This window comes from Trachemys scripta, chromosome 2 (assembly GCF_013100865.1).
Source record: "Trachemys scripta elegans isolate TJP31775 chromosome 2, CAS_Tse_1.0, whole genome shotgun sequence".
Classification (NCBI taxonomy): domain Eukaryota; kingdom Metazoa; phylum Chordata; order Testudines; family Emydidae; genus Trachemys; species Trachemys scripta.
In genome coordinates, this window is record NC_048299.1 from 210,462,060 (window position 1) to 210,476,240 (window position 14,181).

General features: G+C 42.3%; 1 protein-coding gene across 29 annotated transcripts in view; it reads left to right on the plus strand.

The window, feature by feature from the left end:
* DTNA (dystrobrevin alpha) overlaps window positions 1-14,181 on the plus strand; it is a 280,088-nt gene that overhangs the window by 114,755 nt on the left and 151,152 nt on the right. The window contains exon 1 of one of the 29 annotated variants that reach the window (XM_034762858.1): window positions 7,683-7,792. The exons of the other annotated variants lie outside the window; for them this stretch is intronic. The gene's annotated coding sequence lies outside the window, so the exon portion shown is untranslated. Of the gene's footprint in view, window positions 1-7,682; window positions 7,793-14,181 lie in introns of those variants that run through there. 29 annotated transcript variants of the gene reach the window in all.

The window sequence follows — 14,181 nt, forward strand, 5'->3', positions numbered from 1 at the left end:
TGACGGGCTTTTTCATTGTTGTACCTGAAGTGTTAGCAGTGGGCGTCATCCAAAGTAGCATAGTTGAAATACAGATATATAGTCAATATTCCTAATTTCAGATACAGAAATGATACGTGCATACAAATAGGATAATCATATTCAGTAAATTATAACCTTTCCAATGATACCTTACAAGAGTTATCTTGCATAAAGCATATCTTAGTTATGTTATATTCCTACCATAAGCATATTTGCATAAAGAATATGGAGTATAATGTCACACCTTCTTCCTCAAATGCCCAATACCCAGCAGGTACCCCCTCAAGCCTGAGAAACTAGATCACTCTTGCAGTTATGTCATATTCCTACCACAAGCATATTTTCATAAAGAATATGGAATATAATGTCACAGAAGGGACTATTTATTTATTTAGCTGCTCAGGAGATTAAGCCCCCTCACTTCTACTTACTCCTTTTTTGGCCCTGCTCAGATTGCAACTGGCTGGAGTTGGGGTGATGAGAGCAAGTTGCTATTTTCCCAATACACCCTGCTGGGAGCAAATGGATAGGGAGGGGATGATGAGAGATGTGTACTTGGGGTTGCCGGCTCTCGCAATTTCATTGCAAGCATCATGATATTTAGTGTTTTTTCTTAGTCTTGGAGGCATGTGATGGGGTTAAAGTCCCAGCTTTCATTTAGAGTTCATTTAGTTTCTAGCCTCCATAGTTGCAGAGAAAAGCCTGGATGTGACCTGAGTGTAACCTAAAGGCTCAGAAACCTAAAGGCAAATAAAACCGAAAATGTAGTCGTTAAAAAAAAATCATGGTTTTAAGTCATTCTCCTGACTCTTTAAGGCCTGAATTATGACTTTTAAATGTTTTGGGTCGGCAGTCTGGAGTATGGGAATGATCTGTGCTTCCTCCCTACCACTCACTGGCCTGACTAGCTGACTGGCGTGTAGGGAGGAATAAGTTCTCCATGAAAACATGTTAAATGAAGTAATTTACATACTTTCTAGAGCAAGTAGGGAGGAAGTGGGACTCTTTTCTACTCCTGGTGTAACACAGCTACTCGCTGCCCCACGCTGAAAACCAATCATAAAGTTATAGTCTACCCCAACTGCTGACCTGGGCTAGATTCATACAGCAGTTGACTGTTTTGTTATACGGGTCAGGGTTGGTTTTGCTGGTTTTATTTTGTATGGTGTGGGTATTTTACATAATGATCAAGTGCCACTATAATGGTAGGAACAGGTTCCTTTTATAGAAATCTAAATAAAGAAATAGCATTTCTAGCATGAAAAATATTTGCAAAACAAAAATACATTCATCACAAAATAGTAAATTATTTTATTAAGCAATAATGTGCTTGATGCTGTACAAGAAAAATTAACAGTCCCTAAGCTTAATGTATTTAAAGGAAAGCAGACTTACCTTTATTTGAATATATTTCACATTGGCTTCATGTCTTTTTTTTTTTTTTTTCCCAGAGAGGAAATTAACTTACTGTGTTCCACAACAATAAGCACTTGTTGCTTCAAACAACAATAGAACCTTTCCTTTCAAAAGCAAACACCATCTGGAAGCTAGTTCCTACATGCAACAGGAACACTTTAAAAAAGTGCCTACCAGTTTTAGAGATAGTGAAGGTTTCAGAGCTATTCCCTAGACTCTCAATGAATGGGGAATACCACTCACACTGGCAATTCTTATCGGAAAAAAAGGAATGTTTTAAGTAAGCCCACTACAGTTAGACACAGTTCAAAAAAAAAAAAAAAAAAAAACAAGAAAGAAAAGACTTGGGGGAAGCTGTAACTGTGAGCGACACAGAAGTCTGCTTTTAGCCCTTGCACTCCAGAGCAAACATGAATTATTCAAAATGTGACTCTATTAATCTTTGCTTCATCTCCCTGTGTGTAAAGAGATAGCAGATGCTATATTTCCAGTGCAGTCACTGCATTACATGCCCACTCAATAGGGCATTGCCATGAATCATGGGCTGTGGAGACTTTCAGTGGGTTGTCCTAGACCCAAGAGTACTTCAATCATCTGAACTGGATTTTTTTGTTTTCAGAGAGAAAGGACATACTGCTATACAAAACCTTTTCTTCATAGTCATTTTCTGTTGAAACAGGTGACTTCCTTTTAATACTCTATTAAGCTGTTTCAATAGAGCTTTTTTTTGCCTTTCCTGCTTTCTTAAGCCATCAAAAGTACACATGAAAGAGAGTAAAATAGGCGTCATCCATGGGAATTTCACTTTGCTTGCAGCTTTTGTATTTTGTAACTTCTCATTTAACATATTAATCAAAGGGCTTGTAAATAAATGTATAGCAACCAGAACTGTATTGAGATGTGTAACTTCCGAGCGTGTGTTAAAGCTTATCAATTCCCCCAAGTTTTTCCTGAAGCAAGAGTGATTTAGGGAAGAAATTGACTGGGCGGTGATACACGAGAGGGTAAAATGCCAATCTGAGGGTACATCTACACTACAGTGGGGAGTCGATTTAAGATACGCAAATTCAGCTACGTGAATAGCGTAGCTGAATTCGACGTATCGCAGCCGACTTACCCCGCTGTGAGGACGGCGGCAAAATCGACTTCTGCGGCTTTCTGTCGACGGCGCTTACTCCCACCTCTGCTGGTGGAGTAAGAACGTCGATTTTTGGGATCGACTGTCGCGTCCCGACGGGACGCGATAAATCGATCCCCGAGAGGTCGATTTCTACCCGCCGATTCAGGCGGGTAGTGTAGACCTAGCCTGAGAATGAGAGCATTAATTGTGGTTATAACTCTGTTCTCTGGGTCCGTGTCTTGTCTATTTTATCCATACATCTGGAATACCAGGTAGCATTTTTTAAAATAAATAAACAGATAAATAGCTGCATGTATCTGAGGCATAGTAAGGTGATTTATCCAGGAAACTGCATTGCTATTTTCAAACTTGAGAGGTTTCCATGGCAGAGATTTACCTGGGGCTCTGTACGCCCATAAAAATATAATAGATCTGAGCTCAGAAACTAGCTTTTATCGGTTGTTTTAAACTAAAGATGCCTCCATTGGTTTTGAAAGCTTCTTCATTTAAGTAGCTATAGGAATTAATTTGGCACTAGATTGGCTCCTTTAATAAATCTGTGAGTAGGAGATTACATTTTGGGTGGTGGTTGTGGTAGCTGGCCATCTTTCAAGATAGCGCCCCCCCCCCCCCCCCCCATCTCATGCTACTGTCATATGACTTGGCTTTCAAATTCAGGCATAGGACAGATTGGGCAGGAAAACTCATAGTTTGCTGCCACAGTAGTAGTGGAACTTTTGCTCTGAGACTCTACCTCAAATACCCAGCACGTCAGTGCAGAACGTTACTGCTGCAGCAGCTCTCTTTAGACTACCTTAAAGTGAATCTAGTTCTTATGAAACATGACTGACAGCCCTGCCAATGTGCCATAAGCTTGACTTGGAGGAAACACCTACTGGTGAAAGGTGCCAATGCCTGTCTAATTATTGCCTCTCTCCTGCTAAAAATGATGCTAATTAGAATGGCAGTCATGCTGAGGACACCTGTACATTAGGGATTTATTTGAGACTCTCTGTTTGCATAGGCCTCTGAACAACCTTCAGATGGTAACTGCTTTTAGTCTTTGCGTGAATCTAGCCAAAATCATCAGGTAATTAAGGTTATGTGAGTCTCTGCACCATAGCAAGTGTCTAGCCCAGGGGTCTCAAACTCAAATGACCACAAGGGCCACATGAGGGCTAGTTCACTGGCCCGAGGACCGCATCACTGACGCCCCCTCCTCTCTGCCCCCGGCCCTGCCCCCACTCCACCCGTTCCATGAGACCCCGCCTCTTCCCACCCCTTCCCTGCCCCTACTCCAACCTCTTCCCTGAAGTTCCCGGCCAATGGGAGCTGCGGGGGGGGGGGAGGGGGACAGTGCCTGGAAGCCAGGGCAACACACGGCCGGAGCCCTCTGCTTCTCCCCACCCCCCAGCTGCAGGGACATGATGCCAGCCGCTTCAGGGAGCACACGGGGCTCGAGCGAGGCAATCCTCCGGCTGTAGTTTGCCCATCCCTGGCCTGGAGGTAGGCCGGGGGGGGGGCAGGCGCGGGCTGCTTGGCGGGTCACAGGAAATAGCCCCGTGGGTTGCGTGTTTGAGATCCCTGATTTAGCCTAATGGATCCAGTTTCAGGATTGGGGCTTTACAGTTGGAAGATTCCATAATCTGTTGCAATTCCAGAACCATCCAGTGTCCAAAGACCATATTTTAATGATATTACTATGAAGACTATGTCATCTGTGAACTCATAGAAATGTAAACCATCCACATTTAAAGCAAATAATTTCGCTGTGGTTAGTGGTGATATAATGGTAATGAATAGACAAGTCTTAATGTTGTTTCATTCGCATTTTCTGAAGCAATACAGTTCTGTTCGACAGTTAAGTAGCAATGTACTGTAAATCTTTCCCAAGGCCAACATGCTAGAAATAGTGCCTCTCGCTTATTTCTGTTAGGAAGGACAGGCAGGGTAGAAAAGGTGGAGGAGTTGCATTGTATGTAAGAGAGCAGCATGACAGCTCAGAGCTCCAGTATGAAACTGCAGAAAAACCCTAGGGTCTCTGGATTAAGTTTAGAAGTGTGAGCAACAAGGGTGATGTCATGGTGGGAGTCTGCTGTAGACCACCAGACAAGGGGGATGAGATGGACGAGGCTTTCTTCCGGCAACTAACAGAAGTTACTAGATCACAGGCCCTGGTTCTCATGAGGGACTTCAATCACCCTGATATCTGCTGGGAGAGCAATACAGCGGTGCACAGACAATCCAGGAAGTTTTTGGGAAGTGTAGGGGACAATTTCCTGGTGCAAGTGCTGGAGGAACTAACTAGGGGCAGAGCTCTTCTTGACCTGCTGCTCACAAACAGAGAAGAATTAGTAGGGGAAGCAAAAGTGGATGGGAACCTGGGAGACAGTGACCATGAGATGGTCGAGTTCAGGATCCTGACACAAGGAAGAAAGGAGAGCAGCAAAATATGGACCCTGGACTTCAGAAAAGCAGACTTTGACTCCCTCAGGGAACTGATGGGCAGGATCCCCTGGGAGAATAACATGAGGGGGTAAGGAGTCCACGAGAGCTGGCTGTATTTTAAAGAAACCTTATTGAGGTTGCAGGAAGAAACAATCCCGATGTCTAGAAAGAATATTAAATATGGCAGGTGACCAGCTTGGCTTAACAGTGAAATCCTTGCTGATCTTAAACACAAAAAAGAGGCTTACAAGAGGTGGAAGATTGGACAAATGACCAGGGAGGAGTATAAAAATATTTCTCAGGCATGCAGGAGTGAAATCAGGAAGGCCAAATCACCTTTTTGGAGTTGCACTTGGAGTTGCAGCTAGCAAGAGATGTTAAGAGTAACAAGAAGTGTTTCTTCAGGTATGTTAGCAACAAAAAGAAAGTCAAGGAAAGTGTGGGTCCCTTACTGAATGAGGGAGGCAACCTAGTGACAGAGGATGTGGAAAAAGCTAATGTACTCAATGCTTTTTTTGCCTCTCTCTTCACGAACAAGGACAGCTCCCAGACTACTGCACTGGGCAGCACAGCATGGGGAAGAGGTGACCAGCCCTCTGTGGAGAAAGAAATGGTTCAGGACTATTTAGAAAAGCTGGACGAGCACAAGTCCATGGGGCTGGATGCGCTGCATCTGAGGGTGCTAAAGGAGTTAGCAGATGTGATTGCAGAGCCATTGGCCATTATCTTTGAAAACTCATGGTGATCGGAGGAGGTCCCAGATGACTGGAAAAAGGCTAATGTAGTGCCCATCTTTAAAAAAGAAAAGGAGGAGGATCCAGGGAACTACAGGCAGTCAGCCTCACCTCAGTCCCTGGAAAAAATCATTGAGCAGGTCCTCAAGGAATCACTTCTGATGGACTTGAGGAGAGGAAAGTGATCAGGAACAGTCAGCATGGATTCACCAAGGGCAAGTCATGCCTGACTAACCTAATTGTCTTCTATGATGAGATAACTGGCTCTGTAGATGACGGGAAAGCAGTGGACGTGTTATTCCTTGACTTTAGCAAAGCTTTTGGTATGGTCTCCCACAGTATTCTTGCCGGCAAGTTAAAGAAGTATGGGCTGGATGAATGGACTATAAGGTGGATAGAAAGCTGGCTAGATTGTCAGGCTCAACGGGTAGTGATCAATGGCTCCATGTCTAGCTGGCAGCTGGTATCAAGCGGAGTGCCCCAAGGGTCGGTCCTGGGGCTGGTTTTATTCAATATCTTCATTAATGATCTGGAGGATGGCACGGACTGCACCCTCAGCAAGTTTGTAGATGACACTAAACTGGGAGGAGTGGTAGATACGCTGGAGGGTAGGGATAGGATACAGAGGGACCTAGACAAATTAGAGGATTGGGCCAAAAAAAATCTGATGAGGTTCAACAAGGACAAGTGCAGAGTCCCTGCATTTAGGATGGAAGAATCCCATGCACTGCTACAGACTGGGGACCGAGTGGCTAGGCAGCAGTTCTGCAGAAAAGGACTTAGGGGTTACAGTGGACAAGAAGCTGGATATGAGTCAACAGTGTGCCCTTGTTGCCAAGAACACTAATGGCATTTTGGGCAGTATAAGTAGGGGGATTGCCAGCAGATCGAGGGATGTGATCATTCCCCTCTATTCGGCATTGGTGAGGCCTCATCTGGAGTACTGTGTCCAGTTTTGGGCCCCACTCTACAAGAAGGATGTGGAAAAATTGGAAAGAATCCATTGGGGGGCAACAAAAATGATTAGTGGGCTGGAGCACATGACTAATGAGGAGAGACTGAGGGAACTGGAATTGTTTAGTCTGCAAAAGAGAAGATTGAGGGGGAATTAATAGCTGCTTTCAAGTACCTGAAAGAGGATTCCAAAGAGGATGGATCTAGACTGTTCTCAGTGGTAGCAGATGACAGAACAAGGAGTAATGGTCTCAAGTTGCAGTGGGAAAGGTTTAGGTTGGATATTAGGAAAAACTTTTTCACTAGGAGGGTGGTGAAGTACTGGAATATGTTACCTAGGGAGGTGGTGGAATCTCCTTCCTTGGAGGTTTTTAAGATCAGGCTTGATGAAGCCCTGGCTGGGATGATTTAGTTGGGGATTGGTCCTGGTTTGAGCAGGGGGTTGGACTAGATGACCTCCTGAGGTCCCTTCCAACCCTGATATTTGATAATGTTCATCACCTACTATGCAGCTTTACTGTTGTATTTCTGTTAAGTATGATTATGTAACTGCATTTCCTACAGAGGCAGTGATCTGAATTTTGAAACCGCTAAATGGCATGAGCAGATAGATAATGATCAGCTATTTAAGGGATTGGGGCAATTTCACATTAACTCATTTGGTTTTCTTAACCCCTTCTCTCCCCACCCCCTCCATAAATGTGAATTTTTCAATGTTAGTGTGTTTCTTTTTAGACTCTCTCACAAATTTAGGTCTTGTAGGTAGCAGAAGTCTATTTGGATTAGATTTACTGCACAAGAAAAGCACCCTGACTTTTACAGGGTGGGTGGAAGGGAAAAAAATCAACTTTTTGTCAGTCTTTTGTATGCAGCAGCTGGATTCAATGCTGCTATGGCAACACACCACATGATGAGGTGTATTAGATTGCTCTGCGCTGAGCATAAGGGGGAGAATGAACACAGCTTTTTATTGAAGTTAAAGGTTACTTTGGAGTTTCTTGTGTAGAAATGTGTAAGGTCAAATGCTATAGTTCCCAGCATATGTTGTACTCCAAGAGAAGGATTAAGAGCGTGTTGCTGTATTAAACCGCAGAATCAGGTAAGGTACAACTGTATCTATTAAACTGATGTCGTCTTACCCTCTCTGAGGCAACAGCAGAACTTTCTAGGGTTTTTCCTCTTAATTTTTCCCCAAGTATATTACCTACTGATTTTGCTAATGTGGGAGCGTGAACATGTGGTCAGACGTTTATAGATTTTTGGGAGATTTGTTTTGCACTGCGTAGAGATGAAGAATGATATTAGAATTATAGGTGGTGATTTCCCTCAAATCAGTGCAAAAGTCTGAGGATTTTCATTATTGTTTTAAAAAAAAAATCATTATCTTGAAGCAAAACTGAAACAATTACATTTCTTAACTGAAGAGTGGTTCAGAACAGCTCTATTGTCAGTCAGAATCCAGAAATATATTTAGCTGGAGATGTCTTACTAGCAACATTTTTAGTAGTCTATTGCATTTATTAAGACTTTTTTTTCTTCTGCTGCATAAATGCACCTGAATCCTTCTGGAAATGAATTCTCTAGTTATTCCTTGCTTCAGATTTCGTGATGTCTGCTTAAAACTGTCAGTTCTTTTGTGTCGTTGAATCAAACTTCAGCACACTTGTAGGGATGAGACAGAAGCAAGAACTGAGCAGTGCAGTTGAATATAAAATGTTTGCCCCTGTTAACCATTCATCCAGGCAGATATAAACTGTTAATAATGGCATGGGATTAACCTATTTAGTAAGAGCCAGAGTCCCAGTTCAATGGAGCATTACTCCCGTATTTTCTACACAGGATTTTTTTCCAAACCTACTTTTCTGAAAAGGGACAGGCTTTCAAATGTCACCTTTTGGATGGTGACCTCTGAAAGGGGGAAGGCAAAACTCTCACCCAAAGATGGGCTTGGAGACCATTTACAACAGTGATTAATAATAATAATGGATCTCATTCAAGTTAGATTAGGCAATGCCCACCCTGCCTGCCCTGAGGAGCCTCCAGTGTTTTGGAAAATGTCTGACATGACATTTCAGATATATTTCTTCCTCAGTGTTGTACCCGCAATTCCTCCACTGTATAGTTGCCCTTCTCTCATGAAAGACCAGAGGCAGTTAATAGAGCTTCACATAAAAATAACAACTGCCCTGCACTTTGACCCTCTAGAAAATGCTGCCTCCACAGAGAACAAAACCGCGGCAAGGGCACCTCCATTATCCAAATGCTGTTTATATCTATTTGGGGTCAACGAGGCATCTAAAGACATAGTCTGTACCTCCTCTCCCAGGATTACAAAAGATTAATATCAATGGTTTAGAGGATGAACCAGAGGAAGAAGTCTCAGCCTCATTCCCACTGGAGCCAAATCAGAAGCATTCCTGTGGAAACTTTCAACTGGCATAAAGGTGAGGTTTCCCATCCTTTTAATGCTTCAAGGGGCAGCCTCAATTATGGTATAACTAAGAAAAGAAGCCTGAATGGTAGGAAACTTGCCACAAGCAAAGAATAAGTGAACATTACCCTAGATCATAGGGAGTAAGTAGGCATATCACAAATTTAAACTAGATTCTTTCTGTAGGCTTCTGTAATGAGGTGACTTTTAGCAGAGCCTGAGAAAGAAGCAAGCATTCTATTGTGCCTGTCTGCTGTGAGACAGAAGTTGCGAAATAAGGAAGCTCATAAATGAAGAGTCCTGTTATACTCCCAGGATGAAATGAGTTAGTGGGAGTTGAATTATCTGACAAGAAGCAAAATTTGATTAACATGGAATCTTTAATGCGGAAGAGTTAGCCAAAAAGGGAAGATAGTCAAATGAAATAGGGTCATGATTTAGTTCTGATTCCACTAGTCCAAGTAAAGCATGGAAAATTTAAGTTCAAATTATCTAAGCAATCAAACTGGAAACTGAGTTGACCCCTTCATCTTTCTAGCATTAGGAAACTAGTCCAATTCTGTGAATGAGGAATCTAGTTCAGAGACCCAGGAGGGCTTACCCAAAGTAAAGTACACTCTCACTATTTCATCACTGGTGTAACTGCACAGATGTTCCCATCTGAGTGGCATGGAGTTACTCTAGGGATGAATTTGACCCAGGGAATACAAAGGGATTAAGTAGAGGAAGTATAAGACAACTTTGATAGGTATGTTCTCTCTGTGAAATGCATCCAGGCCTGTATTAGGTTATTAAGGGGAGGAAAGTTAACTGGCAGTGTTTTTACTGTTCTGTAAAATATGCTCATTTTATTTTTGTGTTACAGAGGCATTCATCTTTACTATAGTAGCCCCACTGTCAAAACGTAGTCATTTCAGTGTTGGAAGACCAGAATCTCTATGGGACCAAGCAGATAAAAACAATGAGGCTTTACTCAGAAAATAGCTATTAAGCTTTTTCCACTACTGTAGGTTCAGCTGTGTCTTTTATAGGATTTCTAGGGTCACATTAGAATGGACAAATCTTAAAAAGAGGAGGGGGGGCTGGTTTTGAAAAGTAATCTCCAATTTTGTGGGTAACTAGTTTCAGACGTTCAAACTGCAGCCATTGTTAGGCTATGTATGTGCACAATCTCAAACCTTTTCTCCTTCCCTTCTATTGTGTGTCAAACTCACTGCATCTTGTTTAAATTGCATTGCAAACTCTTCATGGCCGGGATGGTGTTTTATGTGTCTATACAGTGCCGTACTGTATAGATGAGGCCTCTGAGTACTTCTGCAATATAAATAACTCGATATAACATACGGATGCCTCATGTACACCAGCCAGTTGGGGGAAACACAGAGGCCTGCTAAGATTTGCTTATTGTGAAATGCATCTGTTGATTCTACATGAATCTGCTGTTCAGATGCTACACAACATTAAGAGTATTACTGTATTGATTCCGGCAGTGCAATTGCAAGGATTTTATCACATCTATCCATTCTGAGAGTTTATGTATAAGGAACGTCTCTTCAGCAGTACCTTTTCAACACACATCATTCATTGATACTATTGGCTCTTCACTATTCTGGCTTGATAGAAAAAAAACAGAAAGGACAAACTACTCCATCTAACAGACTTGACCATGAGGAAGGTGTGTGTCTCAGAAGAAAGACACTTGAAAATGCAATCAGCAATTTGTTGATGAACAAAACAGATTCAAAATTTACAATCAGGTTAATTTCTAGGCTATTAAGTCTGATGTGTCTTATATGCAAATAATAACATGGGCAAATTTCCATTTAAGGGGGCTACTAAGTCTCTCCCTGTCACTGAAACCACTAGCAATGACTAACGAATGTAGAGAGGTCCACACCAGGCACCATCATCCAGTCCCTCATTTGGTTGTCAGATGGTTGTAATGTTCTTCAAAGGATAAATATGTATAAGAGTGATAGTCGCAAGAGATGCCCTATTTAAGAGTTTGGGAACCACATCTGAACATTATCCAGCTCAAATCAAAATAGAAGCAGTTCCAAAGTGGGCACAAAGTTCCTGTGCCGTGTTTCTCAGATCTATAGTAGGCATATGAACAAGCAAGAATTCCACACTCCAGGCCTGATATTTCCAGTAGATCCATGCAACCTAAACCTATCCCTATGGATACTGAAAGGAAGTTCCTTCCAAAGAAGAGTTATTCTCACAGGAAAATAGCCACACTGAAACCACCACTGAAAAAGTTAATTCTTTTCAGTGGTCTTGCGTCTGATGAAGTGGGCATTCACCCACGAAAGCTTATGCTCCAATACTTCTGTTAGTCTTAAAGGTGCCACAGGACCCTCTGTTGCTTTTTTCAGTTTTTCATGGTGCTCAGGAGATTGTGGTATCACTTGGAAGTCCAAAGAACTAGAAAGTTTTATATCAGAAGATCAGTTGTTCACTTCAAGCATTATTTTTACCATATTATCTCATTACAGATTGAAGGGTCAAAAGACTTCAAAATCATTAGCAAAATGGATCGGACACCTGGGGAACTTGCAGTCCATGGTCTCTTGTGGGAATTGAGGCCCTTCCTACAAAAGCAATGGCAAATTTTTGAGCAAAGGAGGTTTGTGTATGAGAGAGTGTAAAGGAGAGCAGTAAAGCAGCCAACTGGTCATATTCACCCATTACCATAACTATTATGGAGCCCTGTTGAACTCACGTTTTCAAGCTTTTCTCTGCAATCGTCAGCACAAGAGTCTTACTTTTTTTTTTTTTTTAATGAAAGCTGAGATTCCCATGCAGTCTCTTGATTCCAGAAACTGGAGCTGTGAGCTATGGTAACTCCCACACCCCTAAATTTAAAGTAAGAGAGACCTTATCTTTTGTGCATAATATGCATACAGCCAGGAGATGAAGCCAAATTGTAACCCCTAAAACAGGGAAAGGGGCGGGGGCAGTTTAGCCATGATCCATTGGCATTGGAGTCAGCTGGGTCTGGAGATAGGGAATTTTAGGACTGCACTTTGGCATGTAGGATGTGGGCATATAGTGCAGCTTCCCCAAAGAGTGGAGATGCTTATGGTCATGTGGGCTGGTTAGAAATTAACATCCCACAGTCGGGAGAGGATATTGTCCCTCGAAAGCTCAAGATGTGTTATGGCTCATGGAAATATTGGCTCTTGAAGTGGAAGAGGGAGCATTGCTGCTGTGCCACACTTGATACAGCGTGTGATTATTTCCCACAAGTCCACTGTCCCACACATTCTGAAGAGTACAGTACTGGTAGAGGTGCTAGACCCCAGCAGTCTAGTTCAGGGGATCACAAAGAGTAAAGTCATACCCAGTCCCTGTGCTAGGGAGATTCCCTGCCCTCTCTGTTGCATCCCTTCACCTTTTGTGTACTGTTCAGGGAGCAAGGGAAAATCAAGCCTCAATATTTGCTGGGGAGGGGAAGAGAGAGAGAGTGTAGTGTTATGATTTTCAGTGGAGTCAGATATTTTCAAACCCTCACTCTGTGGGTGAAAACATTGCTAGTCACATTCTTGGGATGCCTGATTAGGGAATATTTCTTTTCTTGGCATTTCTAAGAAGATTCTCTCTTCTCCTTCCAATGTAACGATCACCCTTATGTGCAGAGGGATGGGGGGTGGGGGTGATTATGCCCACACATTCATGTCTAGAGTTGTACATCATTCACTGTTGTAAATCAGCAGGCACAAAATTATCAAATTTGGGATGAATTACTCAGCTTTTTCATGGTTTCAAATTATAAAGGAGTGAGGAGAAGGATTAATGTGATGAATTGTTTTAGAAGTGACAGACTGATCTCGCGCTGCTTGGAGGTGAGTGTGGAACAGCCACAGGTCACAAGCTTCCCCACCCCTTAGGGAATGGATAGACTGCCAGTTGTGTCAAATTATGCGATGACTCTGATGCAACCACATAATCTCCACTGCAGATTGGGCTGTCTTCACCAAACTCATTTCACTTGTGACCTGAAATTGGATTTAAAGAAACTGGGTTTGCAGCAATGAAAGGCAAGTGCATTAACCCACTGTGCCGCCTACCTACTAGCTGTAATTAAGAATGCTACTGATGGGACATTTGTGTCATGAGGTGAAAACTAAAAGCCTGTTAGCTGCCTTCACTTACCGATATTTTTGTGTGGAATTGCAGCTCAGAATTAAAAGTGGCAGATTAGACTTTTGAGCACCTTTTTGACAACTGCAGAGAAGCTGATGAGCATGTGTTGAGGAATGCTAAACTGGAAAAATAGGAATGTCTAGATTTTAATTCCGCCGAAGTTAGCAGAGCAAAGTAGAAAAATCTGTTTTGTTTTTCATATCCTTCAGGTTTCAGAAATACACCAGTCTTCCTCACTGTCAGTTTGTATATGAAATCTCTGCTGATGTGTCACCTAAGAAGCTATTGGCTTTCCAGTCAAGCTATCTTTCATTTATGTTGAAGGTTTCTTTGATTTTTACCAGTTTTAAATGATATAGGAAGTGAGCAGATGGACACTGAAATTAAAAGGTTAATTGAAACTGAAACAGTTCATTTTTTTTTGTTCAAGTTTGTATTTGTTTAATTGAATAATTACAAAAACAAGACAAAAAGGTATGTGTGTAAAACAAATGTTGATTGGCTCCGAGGGCAGTAAACATTGCTTAAAGGAAAGGATAGTCTAAGAGCATTTTTTTTTAAGCTAAGGCCTATTTTTTATTGTTTCCCATGCAAAGACCAAATTATTTTATGATCTTCTAGAATGTAAATGCACACTGACGTCTTCAGAGGTGTTATGGTAAGGAGGTCACCTCATACAAATGTTTGGGCCAGCCAGTTTTCCTGATGTCTTCTGCCCAACAGGAGTTGATCAGCCACTCTCTCCTCATCTTATTGGTGGGTTGGAGCTGACCGGCCAGGCCCTCATGAGCAAGAGATATTGGGAAATTACCCAGTTTTTATCTTTATCAGGAGGCTGGGAAGACTGTCAGGTCTCCTCTTCCATGGGAAGGGTTGGAAGAGAGCCTGTTAGCTTCACTTATAAGAAG